Below are 18,166 nucleotides of genomic sequence, written 5' to 3' on the forward strand. Positions count from 1 at the left end.
AGCGAGCGAGCGAGCTAGCGAGAAGCCGGGCTCACTGGGGGGGGGCTCGTGCTGTTACCGAAAGCGGGACTGGAGCTCACAGAGGTGGACTCCGACTGGGTGCTCAGCCAATGTGGGACTTGAACTCCCCAACTGTGAGATCATGACCTGACCTGAGCCGAAGTCAGATGCTTAACAACTGAGTCTACCCAGGCGCCCTAAGTCAAGATTTTAGCTTTCAGTTTCAATTTCCTTATCTGAATCTGCTATAGTAAAACCATTCACTTTATATTTCTTATCTTTAAAGTGGAGCTACTAGAATCATATTTCCTTTATGTTCTTTTCAAGGCTTTTATAGAGAACATATATATGAACACTCTTTGATATTATAAAATGCTATATAAATAATGATGAGTTTATTTAGAGGTTGTTTAAATTTGTATCCACTTAAAAACAACTTTGCAAATACTTTGAGGTAAGCCATTTAATTTCTGGAATTTAGGAATATAAACTCAAAAAGTATAGTTGTAATCACTAATTTATGTATCTTTATTGTGCTTTTTACTTAACTTTTGTGGCAGACCATTGATGGTCTATCCAAAGTCATACCAAACCTCATATTTTCATGCCTTCTTCCCGTGATTGAAGCTGCAAATGTCAGATGCTCATTTTTTCTAGGTTCCTTTGCTCTTAGGGGTAGTCATTTTAGCCTTTTCAGACCAGTGATTTGTAGAAATTTTTTGGAAGATATCCTGAATGTATTTTTCCTCCTACATTTTTGATTCTCTATTGAAATGGAGAAACCGTCAGTCTTTCAGTAGTTGGCATAAGAATGGCTTTTGTAGAAAACACTGGATTTGTTTGGAAGAAATGCCTTGATAATTCATTTGTGATGAATGTTGAGTCCATAAGAGGCTTAACAACTGTCAGAAGATGATTGTTAAATTGCCTTAAGTGTGTCCTGTCAATTGGAAGTGACTCTTTTGTTGGTGTCTAGGATGAGTTATGTATATAGATTTGGAAGTAGACCCTGGGACAGAAATAATGAAAATAAAAATTTGAAGGGCACAGGGAAAATCCAGCAAGAAGGGAATAAGAACTCTGGAGAGATATTAGATGGGACTTTCTATATGAAATACTGTGTGTTATGTAACAGTGACTGTAACCCTGACCCCACAAATAAAAACTTCTGAAAATCAGGAAATCCTTGGTGTACCTGGATATGGGGCCAAAACATGTTTGACCAAGTGTGCGGAGAACAGCCAATATCTGGGTTTCCTCTACCATCAAGAGGATCTCTCTAAATGCCTCACTATTTATCTTCACTTTTTCCCTTACCACTGGCTTTTTTTCTCATTAGGGTATTTCAGTTTTACCTCTCTACAGGTTTCTTCCTGACAACAAATGTATGCACCTAAAAAACCAACAACCTTCCCTGCTCACCATTCCGTCTCAAAACCTTATCCCTATATGTTTCCCTCTTTCTGTTCTTTTTTACATTTTATTTATTTTTATTTTTTTTAATGTTTATTTTTGAGAGAGAGACAGAACCTAAGTGGGGGAAGGGCAGAGAGAGAGGGAGACACAGAATCCTAATCAGGCTTCAGGGTCCAAGCTGTCAGCATAGAACCCTATGCGGGGCTCGAACTCACGAAGCTTGATATCATGACTTGAACTAAAGTCAGAAGCTTAACTGACTGAGCCACCCAGGCGCCCCCTCCCTATGTTTCCCTCTTAGCCATGTTTTTTTTTTTTTTTTTTTCCTCTCTCTTTCCTAGCTCTCTTTCCCTTTTCCTTTTATTTCTTCTTTCATGCCAGTCTTCAGGTTTTTGCTAAAACATTTCCCCTTGCTGGAAATATCTCCCCCCTCCTTTTTATTTTTTTTAAGTTTATTTCTTTGTTTTGACAGAGACAGAGAAAGTGTGAGCTGGGGAGGGGCAGAGGGAAGAAGAATCTCAAGCAGGCCCTGAGCTGACAATGGGGCTTGAACTCTCAAAACTGAGATCGTGACCTGAGCTGAAATCAAGAGTCACACGCTCAATGGACTGAGGCACCCAGGCGCCTGCCTCCTTTCTATCTTACTATCCAAACCCTAGTAATTTTTCAAAGTGCCTCTAAATTCCCATTTCTTGCATTAACTCTTTACCTTTTCTCACTAGGTATGATCTATATTTTATCCTATGATTCTTGGTCCCTTGATTATTTCCTCTTCCTTTTACATTTTCTTTAGTCTTTATATTTTGGTGCAATTATTTCATACAGATGACTATGTTTTGCCACCCCCTTCCCCCCAAATTGTAAGCTCCTTGAAGGCAGGTCCTTTGTCACAGACTTCTTTTGAATTCTTTAGAGAACTTGGTACTACAGTAGGCTTATAAAAATACCAATAAAGAGTTGTTAAATTTAATCAAGTAGTGGAGGATTAGGCTATAATGTGTAGTTAGTTTGAAAACCAGTTTTGTGTCTAAGTCCTTAGACTTATTGATAACATTGTATTGAAAATGTGACAACTTTTGGGGCGCCTGGGTGGCTTGGTCGGTTAAGTGTCCGACTTCGGCTCAGGTCATGATCTCACGGTCTGTGAGTTCGAGCACCGCGTCGGGCTCTGTGCTGACAGCTCAGAGCCTGGAGCCTGTTTCAGATTCTGTGTCTCCCTCTCTCTCTGCTCCTCCCCTGTTCATGCTCTGTCTCTGTTTCAAAAATAAAGGGGCGCCTGGGGGGCGCAGTCGGTTAAGCGTCTGACTTCAGCCAGGTCACGATCTCGCGGTCCGTGAGTTCGAGCCCCGCATCGGGCTCTGGGCTGATGGCTCAGAGCCTGGAGCCTGTTTCCGATTCTGTGTCTCCCTCTCTCTCTGCCCCTCCCCCGTTCATGCTCTGTCTCTCTCTGTCCCAAAAATAAATAAACGTTGAAAAAAAAAATTAAAATAAATAAATAAATAAATAAACGTTAAAAAATTAAAAAAAAAAAAAAAGAAAATGTGACAACTTTTGTGTTTATCAGCTATGAAAAGCCAAGATCTTTATTTAGGAAAAAAAGTGTATTACTGTTAGATGATCATTTTATAGCTTCTTTCAAAGGACAACTAGCACCATGAGTTTTTAATCCTAATTCATGCTTACATTATCCCTGAACAAATTTTAAAAAGATTATAAGGGGACACCTGGGTGGCTCAGTTGGTTAAGCGACCTACTCTTGATTTCAGCTCAGGTCCTGATCTCACAGTTGTAAGATCAAGCCCTGCATCAAGCCTGTTTAAGATTCTCTTGCTCTCCCTCTACCACTCATGTGTCACTTGTTCTCTCTCTCTCTCAAAAAAAAAAAAAAATTATAAAATAGGGAAGGAAAAAAACGAAACAGCATCAACCTGACTGCATATGGAGAAATGGTTAAATAAATTGTGGTGCACGAATATTAAGAAATGCCATGTAGGGATGCCTGGATGGCTCAGCCCGTTGAACATCCAGCTTCAGCTCAGGTCATGATCTCACAGTTCATGAATTCAAGCCCCACATTGGGCTGTCTGCTGTCAGCACAGGGCCCACTTCGAATCTTCTGTCCCCTTCTCTCTCTGCCCCTCCCCTGCTTGTTCTTTCTCTCTTAAAATAAATAAATAAACCTAAAAAAAAATATCATGTAGCTTCTTGAAAAGAATGAAGTCTTTTTACTAAATCTGACATGTAAAGAAACCAGGATCTACTATTAAGAAACAAAAATAACTTACAAAGCAGAATATATGGTATGATACCATTTTTTAAAAACTGTACATATACTTAAACAAACAGATTATGTCTGGGAAAAAAATCAAAGAACAGAACTAAACTGTTAACAGTGGTTAACTTTGTAGAGTGGAATTAGAGAAAAGGAAGACAGGAGATCTTCAAGCAATAGAGAAGCATGTAAAATAAAAAGGTTTTTTTTCTACAGGGAGCATTTATTTTGAAATCGAAATGCAAAATGAAAGATACATTTTAAAAGAGTCAATAAAGTGAGAAAAGTACACCAGTTTGTTTTGTAAAACAAGATGCAATTTTGTGTTTGCATTTATTAACCATATTCTTCTTTTATAGTTATTAATAGATTGTAATAATTTTTCCTACTCTAAATCATGTTTTATAAGTCTTCAGTTATGGTAATGGAATCCAACTAGAATTACTGAACTAATTCTATAGATATTTTCCTGTTCAGTACGTTACCTGAATATGTTTTACCACAAATGCTGTGTTTGTTTGCAATAAATGGCCATGTTTGAATCTGAAAATTAAATGTCTTGTTCAAGATTTTCTGTTACTTTACCCAGGCTACTTCTTTCTTTGTCTTTTCTGTGTTCTTTTTGGAGTCTGTTTTTCTTCTTGTGAGCACCAGCTCACAAATTGTACTTTGAAAGATTTGTAACAGTAATCATGTGATTTTCCAACGTAACATTTTTGTGTAGTTCTGATTTCAGTAATTTGTAGAAAAGTGAGTTTGTAAAAGTTTGGAAAATTGGGAGATGATATACCTTATAAAAAGAGAATGTGTGTCAGTTCTCAATTGGATGGGAGTTGTTCTCTTATTGTAAAGGTATATTGTGTTTTTAACTAATTCAAATAAGAACTTTTCACAGAAGTACCAACTATGGAAAAAAAATAGATCAGCAAAGAAGGGCAGGAAGATATGAGAATTATTACCATTTAACTGGTTATAGCGCTAAGCCCACTTTTATTGCTTATGATGCTAGTTATCTATTGTATCTTAGGATTTCATCAATTCTTTCTTACCTCATTCTTTGTTATTCCCTAAATTGGGAAATTGGAAGAAAATCATAGCATGTATTTCACTTAGTGTAGTTATATTTTTTGGAAAGAAGAGGAATTGTAACTATTAAACTTAGAGTTTGGTGTATATGAATTATAACCTTTAGCTTTTATTCTTACTAGATATGTTTTTTTATAAGATCAATTTTTACTCTGCTCAAAGGCACATTCTATTATTCCACCTCATTCTCTTCAGATGAACTTGAGTCCTTTTCTGAGAAAATTAAAGCAAATGTGTGCTCCCTAACTTCATTCCTCTTTACCGTGACAGTTTCTTTATTCAAACGTTATCTTTCCTTCTTATTTTAGAAAAATATGTGTCATTCTTCTTGGATATTAAACTTTTCACTTACATTTTTGATCCTTTCTTTCATTGTGAGCTCAAGAATTTCATCCCATTGACTGTCCCCCTCCTCTCCTGCATCTTCCTCATATCTGTCCCACTCAATCTACTGAGAATTCAAAGTAAGAAAAAAAAAAGGCAAACAAAAGCCCCTTTCTTTAGCCCTTCAAGTTCTCTTTCCATTCTTTACCAAACACCTGGAAACAGTATTATGTGTTTGTGCCTTCAATCCTTAACCTCATATATTCCTGATTTTGTCCTTGACTGTTGTGTGTCAGGCACTACTAAGACTTCTGCCTCTCATCCAGTCTTCTAGGCAGGGTAGTTGGGCCATGCTACCTGGATCAGATGCCCAGTTTCCCTGGAGGACTGTCCTCTGCCTGCTTTATGCTGCAGTATGCTATGGTGGTCCCAGCCTGGCTTTGATGTCTCTATCAGCCCATGTCTTTAGGATTTTAGGGGAATATGAATGCTCTATAGCATCGTACTGTTGAATGCTTCACATTTTTGAAGTTCTCTTCTTTTTTTTTTTATTATATGTTTATTTTTCATAGTGATTTTAACTTGTAAAAGAAAAATATTCACTGTTTTAATTTTTATATGTTTTATTTTTTATATTTGAGAGAGAGAGAGAGAGAAAGAGAGAGAGACAGAGCATGAGTAGGGGAAGGGCAGAGAGAGACAGAAGCAAAATCTGAAGTATGTTCCAGGCTCCAATCTGTTAGCACAGAGCCCTACATGTGGCTTGAACTCACAAGCAGCGAGATCATGACCTGAGCCAAAGTCGGACGTTTAACCTACTAAGCCACCCAGGTGCCCCCAAGTATGCACTGTTTTAAAAAGCAAGTTTTAAAAAGCAAGTTCAAGGCTTCCAGTCCAGAAAAGATGATATAAAATCCATTTCTCCATATTAAGTACAGCTATACCCCTGGAAATAACATAAGAGGCAAATAAGAATTATGAAAGACAAAAAAAATTTTTTTGAAATTTAATGAGGGAAACAGTATGATTAGAAACCCTGGGGCTGGAAGAACAGTATAGTGGCAGGATGGCTTATGACCATCCTGCCCCACCTCCACTTAACAGAAAAAGATATTTTATACCTAGCATTGTACTTTTTGTATCTTTACATGTAGGTGCTTCCTAAAGTTTTTTGTTTTTTGTTTTAAGTAGGCTTTGCACCCAGCGCAGAGCCCAATGTGGGGCTTGAACCCTGAGATCAAGACCTGAGCTGATATCAGGAGTCAGATGCTTAACGAGCAGGGCCACCCAGGCGCCCCAGTGTTCTCTAAAGTTTTGTTTTTGTTTTTGGCTCTTTTTTTCTTCTACTCCACTGGCAGAATGAGTGACTCTCAGGTGTATTGCTCTGGTTCTGTTTGTTTTCTCTCCCAAGTTCTAGTTCTGTATGTTCAAGTGCCCACAGGCATGTATCCAGAAGTCTTGCTGGCACTTTAAACTTTTACATATCAAGCATTGGTTATTTTGTAAAAAAAATTTTCCTCCTGTGTTCCTTATTTCTTTTGAGATATTACCAGCCTATTCTTTCAGGTAGAAAACAAGGAAACTCATTGTTATCTTGAGTGTTTTCTTAATTACCATTTGACATTTATTCAGTTGCCAAGCCTATTTCCTCTGATACTCACATAGTCCTCTCATTCCCCTGCTGAGTAACCTTCGCTGTCATTTAATTTCATCACCTACTGTTTCTCTTCTCTGCCCTTTTGGTTCTTTTTTTTTTTTTTAATTTTTTTTTTTCAACGTTTATTTATTTTTGGGACAGAGAGAGACAGAGCATGAACAGGGGAGGGGCAGAGAGAGAGGGAGACACAGAATCAGAAACAGGCTCCAGGCTCTGAGCCATCAGCCCAGAGCCCGACGCGGGGCTCGAACTCACGGACCACGAGATCGTGACCTGGCTGAAGTCGGACGCTTAACCGACTGCGCCACCCAGGCGCCCCATCTCTGCCCTTTTGGTTCTTATACACCACCAAATTCATAATCGTGACATAGAGTTTTGATCACATTATGGTTGCCTTTTGCCCAGAAATTAACAGTTGAACTCATTACCCTACTCTTAAAGCTTCCCCATAATTTGGCTCAAACTTGTTTCTCCATTTTATTACTATCATTCACATAGCATTTGCTTCTGATAAACTAACTTCTTTGTTATTTACATTTTGCACTTCCTAAACCAAATCATACCCATCATTCAAGACTGAGTTCCAGGGCTACCGTCTCTGTGAAACATTCTCTGATTCCTCAAGATATACATATTTTTTTTGTTCTTCTGAATTTTTGTGGTATTTCATTGGTCTTTTCCTTTGTGATTCATAACTTTTTGCCTTACACTGTATTTTTGGTACATGTCTTATATCCCCAGTTAGAATATAAATTCCTTATTCCAACCTGTATACCCATAGAACAGATTGCCTTCAGATGGCTGGATGAATGAATCCTGTACATTTTTTTAGTTTATTTATTCATTTAGACAATAAAGCATTATTATAGAGCATCTCCTTGATAATTTACTATTATTTTCAAATTCACACTTCCAGAACATTTGAGCTTGTTTGTAACTTTTTACTGACATCATTTGGCTAATAGTCCCATTTCCCTTGCCCCCACTTCAAGTCTACCTTTTCGTTAGGGTAATCTGATATGAGGTCGACATTTTTTGTGTTGTTCCTTTAGCTCTGTTGTGGTGGAGCCAATGATAGTGGCTTCTGGAAGTTTTTCTAGTTGATTTGAGGGTTAAGTCTTAGAAAAAAAAATATTCTTTAAACTCATTCCATTTTACTAGTTTTCTAGTTTACTAATTTGTCTCTAGTCATTTACTTATGTGTGCATAATCCTCTGAGATGGAGTGTTCCTACTTAAATATATAGAACAAAGCTTAATTCACTTGGGCACAAGGCAAGCAAATGATGAAGCTAGGCTAAAATCCAGGGTTTCTGTATTATCCCTATCCCATGCTTTTCTAAAATGTTGCATCCAGAATTCTTTTGGAGTTATTTTGTTCTGGATGGTATATAAGGCAATTTAAAAAGTCCTTAAACACATAGTTACTGGCTTATTGGCATGTGGGTATGTGTATCTCTGGAGCACCTAGTATAGCCCTTTGTTTAATTGTTTTAATTGTTTAATAAAGGAAGTTGATTACACACTGCTTGTGAATCTTCCAGTGGATCTGCATCATTCCAGAGTAGTGACAGGGCAATAAATGGACTGATATACTTTTAATATGTGCTAGAGTTTTTTATTTTATGAGTGGAGAAATGTCTAACATTTGGCTCTTAACTGATTGCTAGGCCCATGTGCATATTATTTTACTTGATCCTCACAGCCAGTCCTGGCACTGTATTATCATCTCTGATTTAAAGTTATGTTACTTATATATAGTCAGTTTTCATTCAAATCTAGGTCTGCCTAATACCAGAGACTACAGCCTATGAAAGTAGCCGCTTGATATCTGAAGAATATTCAGAACAGCTTATCACATACAGGCCTTCAGAGGCTATATATCTGTGTCTGTTTATTGCTAAATATGTTTAGCTGTACATTATACTATCTTAGCATTAGGGAAGCAAAGCAGTCAGTCATTCCTTGGACTGGCATAGGAGATCTTAATGCTGGGGCTGAATATTGCAGCTGCCACTGCAGCTTGGAACCAGCAGGGGGCCAGAGTAGTGCTGGAAAGAGAAAAACCCTGACTTTTCTCAGTTTGAAAGTCTGCTCTGGTGTTTTGGAAATACAGCCAATAGGAGTAAGAATGTCACCTAATTTTTGTTATTCACCTTCCTCCCTCCTGAAACACACACACACACAAAAAAAGGAGATGGGAAGCAGAATAGAGTAAGAGAAAAACCAGAATAATTGAGCTTTGTTATCTTGTTCAAGTTAGTTATGAGACCTTTTAAAGATTTCCAGATTTGGCCAAGGATTAGCAATTAGTGGACAGCTGGAAATGTGTGTGTTTTTTTTTAATTCTTTATTTTTGAAGTATGGTTGACATACAGGGTTATATTAGTTTCAAGTGCACAACAGGAAATGTGTTTTTAATTCTGTCAGTTAAATTTTATTTCTGTGCAACTTGGATACCTCTAAATTATTTCTCCTATAACATTTCTTCTATATTCTGCTTTTATGAAAGCAATTTGAATATCTTTAAGCAACTTCCAAGGCCTCAGTGTTAATAATGTTTGAAATGGAAATTATGAGAAGGAAGAACTAGAGAAATCTATGTTTCTTGGGTAGAACCTATGGTTCTCAAGGTAGAATCTTGGTTCTTGGGTAGAATCTATGGTTCTCAAGACTTTATTGGCTTTTAAGGCTAACGGCTATCAAAAAATAAATTAAATGTTATTTCTGGGTTGCCTAAAGATGTATATAGCTGTGATATTCTGGATTTACACTGTGGTCTTTAGGAATAGAGAAAAACAAACAAAAATGTGAATGAGAAGTAAAGAAAAGAAGTGAGAATAAGAGAGAGGTAAATGCCACTAAAACAGCCAAAGATATGTAGTTACTCAAATTAGCAAAATTGCCATAATAGGTCTACAATGTTTAGCCTACTCGAACACATATGTATGTATACATACATATATTTTATAATGGTAAATGTAATAGTCATTTCTGCTATACCACTTGTTTTGAAACAGATATGTTCCAACATGATTGATTGATATATTAGGGAACAGTGTGAGCATAATACACTTTCCTTGTTTACTTTTGGGTAGTTTCATTTCAGAGAAGCACTATGGGAATGCACAAACCACCTTGCTGAACCAAGCCACATAGAAATACACAAAATGTATACATGCACACACTTCAATTTTTTTAATGTTTATTTTTGAGGGAGATAGAGAGAGAGAGAACACAAGCAGGGGAGAGGCAGACAGAGAGGGAGACACAGAATCCGAAGCAGGCTCCAGGCTCTGAGCTGTCAGCACAGAGCCCAATATGGGGCTCGAACTCACAAACCGTGATACCATGACTTGAGCCGAAGTCAGACACTTAACCAACGGAGTCACCCAGGTGCCCCAACATGCACACACTTCAAATACCAACCAGCAATCTCAGTGTAGCACATATTATGAGTCACATCCATGTACATTAGGTATTAAAACTTTCCAACTGATTTCAGATAACCCTATTACCACTATTTCAAAATAACTCACAAACTACAACTCTTTAACACCTACCTTCGTAAGCAAATGCCAGGTCTTTTTCAAAGTAAAGTGCCATATTTATTATTTATGTTTATGCTATTATTATTTATGTACTTTTAAACCATTTAGCATGTAAGACCATGCTGTTTTTATTAGGTTCCTACCTTTTCTTAAAAAAAAAAAAAAAATTGTGATGAAGTTTTTGAATATTGAGTTCCAACCCCACTGTACCTTGCTATTTGCCTCTTCAGTGTGATCACAGCCCTGAGCTAAATAAGTATGGGCAAAAGCAGGGAGGCAGAAAGTGTGAGAAACATATGAAAGAACCTAGGAGAAGATATGGTTAGAAAATATGAAAGATATGATGAGAAAGAAAAGATGTGTTCAGAACATAGGAGAAGCCTGAGGACCCAAGCATCTCTTTGCCCTTGGGCAAAGCTAACAGTCAACCCCAGAATACAACATGATCTGTTGGGATGCATCTTGGGTGTAAGGGGGCAGGTTTACCCTCATTGGGTTGGAAGAAGCAGTGTAACCTGGGGGCTGGAGTAATGGACAGAGCAGTGAAGCCAGTAGAGACAAAAATCACAGCAGCAAGTTCAGATTCAGCGATTTCTGACTTTGATTAGTAGAAAACACAAAGCCAAAGAGAATCTAAGAGAGTTGTATTGTCAAAGATATTTAAGTCTGAGAAGTAAAGGCTTGTGATTTCCCATCCCCTGGAAACTCCCAGACTACTGAATGTGATTCCGAAACAAGTGGACTGCTTCAGCAGGAAACCTCCCAGTCAGGAGCCATCCACAGTGACCTTCTTAGTGTGATTTTGGGGGATGGCTGGTAGGGGAGATCTCCCAGAGATTAGAGACTAGAATCAGGGGCAAACAATTTGGTAACTATGGAACTCATTTCCTTTCCCAGACAGGGAAGCTTGCTCTTCCTGTCCAACAAAATATCATATATATTATGGATTGATGGATTGATTTTTTATCTCCCTTTTTTCATGTAGGAGTATTTATTGCTGGTGTCTTTTTTTTTTTTTTTTTTTTTTACTTTGCCTTGTTTATTATTAGATGTCTTGGTGTGGGGGTGAGCCATAGGATGATAGACCATAAGGAGCAGCTTCAAACTTGATTGAGCATATAATCAACAGATATTGGAGCTGGAGGCAGTAAACAAGTTTGAGTAAGAGTGAGTGCACTGTTCGTCACGTGTGGAAACCTTGCCTAATGTTAGGCGGGGCCATTGTTGAAAGTATAGATGTAGGAAAAGGGTAGGTGTGGATGCTGGGCAACCAGTTGGAACTTCTTTATGGAATGGTTTTATGTAACACATAAATGTAACTGAGTGAATCCAGCTACATATGCTTTGAAGTTCAATCTTACTGTACATAATCTCACCCAACATTTCACTTGACTCTTGACTTGAAGTTGCTCTTTCATAGTGAGCCTCATAATTCACCTTTTCCTACCTCACAGGCCTGTCAATCTCTTGGCACTAATGCTAACACACTCAGCAGCCAAGCTGGTTAATAAGTGGGCCCTGTTCTTATGCATGCGGTTATTAACAATTGGTTACCTGAACTAGCAGGACCAAAATCATTTTTCAGGTTTGATATGGCTATTGAAAGAGAGGATCAGGACCAGAGACTTCTTCTTTTGAGATTGTGGGGGCCAAGGCCTTGTAATCTGTTCTACCAGATAGGGAGAGCCCAACTATGAATGAAGGCCACACAAAAAAAAGCAATGCAAAAAGAGAGAGAAAGAGCTCCGGTGACCTTGTTTAAGCTTTGGCAGAAGTTAGCTTTAATCCAGGGTCTCTCAACCTTGGTACTGTTGACATTTTGGGCTGGATAACTCTTTGTTGGGGGAGAGGATATTCTCTGATTTTAGGATGTTCAATAGCTTCTCTAGCCTCTCCCCACTAGATGTTTCCCCAGTTGAGAACCACTGCTCTAATCCTAGGCTTGTGGCTACATGATCCTTAATTTCCCTTTTTGCTGAACTTATTTGCATTGGGTCTGTCACTTGCAGTCCAATTGTTTTAGTTAACTTTCTCCTCCAGTTTTTATATGTAAATAAAAATAAATGTACTCATTAAACATAAACAACCCTGAAACCAATAAGGTAAAATTAACAATAATTTACTTCAATAAATAGCACTAAATTGCCAATAAAACAATCATAAAAATATGTATTTGTGTGTTTTGTAGTTTACATGTTAGAGTCTTGATTTTTTTTAACATGACAAATCAGTTTTTGTGTCAATTAGTGTTACTGCTGACAGTATGTTTATTTATTTTTGAGAGAGAGAGACAGAGCATGATCAGGGGAGGGGCCGAGAGAGAGGGAGACACAGAATCCGAAGCAGGCTTCAGTCTCCGAGCTGTCAGCACAGAGCCCGATGCAAGGCTCGAACCCACAAAACGCGAGATCATGACCTGAGCTGAAGTCAGACACTCAACCAACTGAGCCAGTCAGGCACCCTGACAGTAAACACTTTTTTAACCACCAGTGTGTTATTTTGATGAACTAATCAATTTAATATTGTGCCTTTAAAAATTCTGTAACTAGTTATAAGACTTATGGCTAGTGAAGTAGATATGTATCAAAGATGGAATCTAAGTCTTACAATACTCAATAATGTGAATGTGACTACTAAGGTAGAGAAGGTATTGGAATTCTGCATAGTTACACTACCACATATAGTAATAACTTTTCCCACCATGTTTTTGTATTTGAATTACTGTAGAATCATTGCTTATTTTGTGAACCATGATGTCATTTGACCGTAACTTGATCTATATGTATCATTTGCATTTTTAACTTTTCCTCTCTGCTTTTCTCAATAGCTGATACAACTACATGGCACTACATTATTTATAGGTTGTTAAAGTCTCTATCTAATAATAAACAATTAAAATCTCATTCTATGGAACTTTTTTCAATTGTGAATTAACAATGTAAAATAGAAGTTTTGATTTTGTATCAGGTAAACTAATCCAACATTTTGACATTGGAACTCTCTAATATAATGGTAGTTGTATATGCTTAAAAAGTACATTACAAGTTAAATTAGAAGTTAACTTGAGGGACACCTGGGTGGCTCAGTTGGTTAAGCATCTAACTCTTGATTTTAGCTCAGGTCATCATCTCACAGTTCTTGAGATTGAGCCCTGCATCAGGCTCTGCACTGTCAGTGTAGAGCCTGCTTGGGATTCTCTCCCCCCCCCCACTCCTCCCCAGCTTGCTCTCTCTCTCTCTCTGTCTCTCTCAATAAGTAAACATAAGAAATTAAAAAGAAGCTAACTGAGAAAAATTGATTTTTTATTTTTTAAAGTTTATTTATTTTGGGGGAGAGAGAGAAAAGAATGAGCAGGGGAGGGGCAGAGAGTGAGGGAGAGAGAGAATCTCAAGTAGGATTCATGTGGAGCCCAACACTGAACTCAAACTCACAAACCACTGTGAGATCATGACCTGAGCTGAAAACAAGTGTTGGACGCTTAACCTATTGAGCCACTCAGGCGCTCCTGCAAAGAATTATTTAAACTTCACTTATTAGTTTTATTGTTAGAAATTTGATAATGTTATTTTGAATCTATGTTAGGTATATTGAAAGATAACCACATCATTATGTTAATGTGTTTTGAACTAAGATTTTTATGTAAGAGAAGACAAATATAAGATTTAAAAAGTAGAGTTGAAACTCTGTAATGTTAGATATAAACTAATAATATTTTTTTAAACGTATTTCCTAACTTTGATCACTGAAGGATCTAGAAGCAGTGACATCCCGGTAGCAACGAGTATGCCTGGTACCCAAACTTCGCTAAAAACACTGGAGCTCCCTGGACAAATGGCTCATTCCAGATCTGTGACAGAGTAAATACAAAGTGAGGCTGGGACATTCTGGTGAACTAGAAAGCAATAAAAATTTGAGGAGTAATGGAATTGTATCAAAAGTATGCAGGAAGTATCTTGAAGTGGCTTCCACTGGACATATTTGGGGACATTTGCACACTTATTATAAATACCTCTTCTATATCATTGCATATCCCCTAGGGTTCACTCGTCTCAGTTCAGCTCTGTGCAAACTCTAGTGTAGGTGGAACCATACATAGCTCTATTTCCTGCTGTTCTGCAAGCCCCTGGCTTTTTGCAGTATCCACAGGGAAGACTCACACATGTGCACCCTGGAGGTACAGAGGAGTTAAACTCAAGTGTATGGCAGTTAATGCTCTTTTGGGAAAGCCTTTCTTTAATCAATGGAAAATGAAGCCAGTGAATAAATTTTATTCTTTCTCTTTTCTCCTCATACCTTAGCGGTGGTCCTGAAATATGCTTATATGGCTCTTAAGAGGTTCAGTCTGACAAATTAAATAGGTGGCCAGCTTGATAATGCATATTGTCATAATTGGCTCTCCCTCCTTTATTTTATTCCTCTTGTCCCTCACTCCTGCTTATTGTGATTGGATTACTTTTAAAACTAATATTACATAAGGCTTTTTCTTCAGACTCTTCTTTTTTGGGAAACCAAGCTAGAAGGATGGCATCAAAAAAACTAATGCATGTAATTTATTGAAGCACTGAATATATAAAGATTTATGAACGATTTTGAATGATGTTCAAAAGAAGAGAAAGACTTACCTCACCAAAAACAATCTTTTATTTGCAACCATTGGAAGTGAAGGTTACCAGCTTTTTACTCTCAGAATTGGTAATTAAAGGAAGAGAATTAAGCCATTATCATTCTTTTTCAATTAGAAATATAGTTGAGTAGAAGCTCTTTCCTACAAAACAGTGCCAGCCAATATAGCAGAAAGAAGAATAGAATTTTTTAAATGACCAGTTTTCAACCCCTGATGAAATGATTGATTTAGGTTAGGATCATCAGTGAAGACAAATTCTTGCAGAAAGTGTTAGTGGAGAACTGTATATTACTGCATGCGTGTTACAAATGATCACTCTATACCTTGTTAGCTAGTTAAAAAGGACAGAAAGTCTTTTCAACAAATAAATTTGCTATTATTACCTTAACTCATAGTAGTACCTTAATTATTACTTAAGATTTTAAAGCCGTATTGTATTTTCCTGGTTTTTTGCATGCCTAGTAATTTTTGACTGGGTGCCAGACATAAATTGTATGCTGTGTGCTACATGTCTAAAAATTCCCTTAAATATTTTGAATCTACTCTAGGATGCAGTTAATTTATTTGGAAAGAATTTTAACCTTTCAGAACTTACCTACTTGTAAGCTCTATAAGGAAGCACCAGAACAACTTTTAATCTAGGGCAAATTTGGTCTCACTGCCAAGGCAGTATCCTTCAGAATATTCAACCCAACTTTCCATATATTATGAGATTTCTTCATTCTGGCTGTTGGGAACAGGAACTATTTCCAGCCCTGTGTGAATACTGGGAATTCTTCAGCCTGGTTCTTTCCATTGGTTCATCTCTTGGCCTTGGAGAGTTTTCTCATAGACGTGCTAATCAGTTCTCAGATGAAGATCTGAAGAGAATCCTCTGCAGATCTCTGGGACTGTCTTTGCAACTCTCTCCTCTCTGGTATTCTGCCCTGTGATTTTAGGCACATTGGCCTTCTTGAATTCTCAACCCTTGTCTCTTTAACTCAGGGAGACTGCCATGCTCTGTTTGGGTTCCCCTTCCTGTTCTGCTGCCTGGGGCTATTACCTTGTTTGTTTCCCTTCTCTCAGGGATTACTGGGCTGAGCTGCCTGGTGTCCAGTGTCTAAAAACCATTGGTTTATATATTTTGCCCAGTTTTTAAGTTATGTAAGACAAGAGTAAATTCAGTCCCTGTTACTTCATCATATCCTGAAACAAAAGTCACTGTAATTGTACTTTTTAATTACTCTGTTCAAATAATTTTTAGAAGACTGTACTTTAAGAAAAATTTTTTAAACATTCATTTTTGAGAGAGAGAGAGAGAGAGACAGAGTGCAATCAGGAGAGGGACAGAGAGAGAGGGAGACACAGAATCTGAAGCAGGCTCCAGGCTCTGAGCTATCAGCATGGAGCCTGATGCAGGGTTCAAACTCATGAACCACGAGATCATGATCTGAGTCCAAGTCAGACACTTAACCTATTGAGTCACCCAGGCAACCTAGAAGAATGTACTTAAAATTTTTTTCAAGTATTAATAGGATTAGTTAAAGAATATTTGCTTATCTGTTAAAATTTTTTTAAATAACTTACTTTTATCATCTTGTTTTCAGAGAATGAAGTTGTACCATTTTTCCTTTGGAAATTTATTGCCTTTTTTTGTGACTTAATATATGGCCACTTTTTGTGATTTCTTTGTGTGCATTTTAAAAAATGGTGTTTGGTAGGAATCAAATGTAAACACATATATAATCATATGTAGTCAGTCTTACTGTATACTTTAAATACCTTGTCTTTATTTTGTGCCTTAGAATCATAGATTGATATAATGTCTCTCAGTGCTAAAATGACTTAAAAAAATTTTACCTCGTAGTTATTCTAAGCACCATCCTTACAAATTCTGAATATCTTCAGGTATACCAGAACTTTTTGAGTATAATCTTGGACTCAGGAAGATACAAGGCACTTAATACCCTTTAGTGATAATATCCATTTAACACTTTATTTATTTTTATTCTTTAGAGAGAGAGTGCAAGTGGGGGAGAGAGAGAATCTTAAGCAGGTACTGTGCTCAGCATGGAGGCTGACACAGGGCTTGATCCCAAGACCCTGGGATCATGACCTCAACTGAAATTAAGAGTTGGACGCTCAAATGACTGAGCCACGTAGGCACCCCTCCATTTAACATTTTTTAAAAGTAGGGAATAAAACTCTATGTTTTACAAAACTACAAATTAAAGGAATAATTGACAGACTAATTTCTAGTCATCTTTGGTGCCTATTTCTTAGGTGTTAAGAACCAAATTACATTATAATATATTTAAGTTTAAAAGTCTACTTTAAATGAACCGCCTTAAGAAATACATATTTTAGAATACAAATATATGTATATTAGGGTATATTTATTAAACATATGATATATAGATTAAGAAATAAAGCCTAGCTTTATTTGCTTTTTTCTTAAGGGTAATAAACAATTTAATCTATTTACAGATTTTAAAAAAAATTTTAATAATTTTTAAAAAATGTTTATTTATTTATTTTTGGCAGGGGTAGGGGTAGAGAGATGGGGAGAGCAAGAATCCCAAGCATGCTCCACACTCTCAGTGCAGAGACTGCCACGGGGCTTAATCCGAAGAACCGTGAGATCATGACCTGAGCTGAAATCGAGTTGGATGCTTAAGTGACCGAGGCACCCAAGTGTCCCTGTAGATTTTTGCTTTGCACTTTATTTAAGCTCATATTCTTAGGGATGCTTTAGTTCTGCAGAGACTAAGATTAAAATACAGTAGGTCTACTGACTATTGTCAGTTCTGTAATTGAGAGGTCTGTCATCAGAAGAGGAGCCCTAGGGGTACCTGGGTGTCTCAGTCGGTTGAGTGTTCAACCCGACTTCAGCTCAGGTCATGATTTCATGGTTTGTGAGTTTGAGCCCCCGTGTGAGGCTCTGAGTTCTCAGCACAACCTGTTTCTGATTCTGTGTCTCCCTCTCTCTCTGCCCCACCCTCCCCCACCAAAATAAATAAACATTAAAAATAAAATAAAAAAAGAAGAAGAGCCCGAGAATTTTGATTGGAAATATAAACTGGGAGACAGAACTTGAAAGTCTTTGGGACTGAGGAACTAGAAGAGAAAACTCCAAAGCAGGCCCTGACTGGCATTCTCTCAAGGCCAGCATGTATTCCAAGCTGAGTACATTGCCTCTTTAATTCCAAAGAATCCTACAAATGTTGTCTAAGCCTGTCACCAGCCATTCTACTCAGT

General features: G+C 37.5%; 1 protein-coding gene across 11 annotated transcripts in view; it reads left to right on the forward strand.

Moving 5' to 3' along the window:
* CAB39L (calcium binding protein 39 like) overlaps window positions 1–18,166 on the forward strand; it is a 130,797-nt gene that overhangs the window by 15,984 nt on the left and 96,647 nt on the right. The gene's annotated exons all lie outside the window — the stretch shown is intronic.

The sequence above is a fragment of the Herpailurus yagouaroundi genome, unplaced genomic scaffold, assembly GCF_014898765.1.
Source record: "Herpailurus yagouaroundi ecotype Mexico unplaced genomic scaffold, PumYag 197, whole genome shotgun sequence".
NCBI classification, from domain to species: domain Eukaryota; kingdom Metazoa; phylum Chordata; class Mammalia; order Carnivora; family Felidae; genus Herpailurus; species Herpailurus yagouaroundi.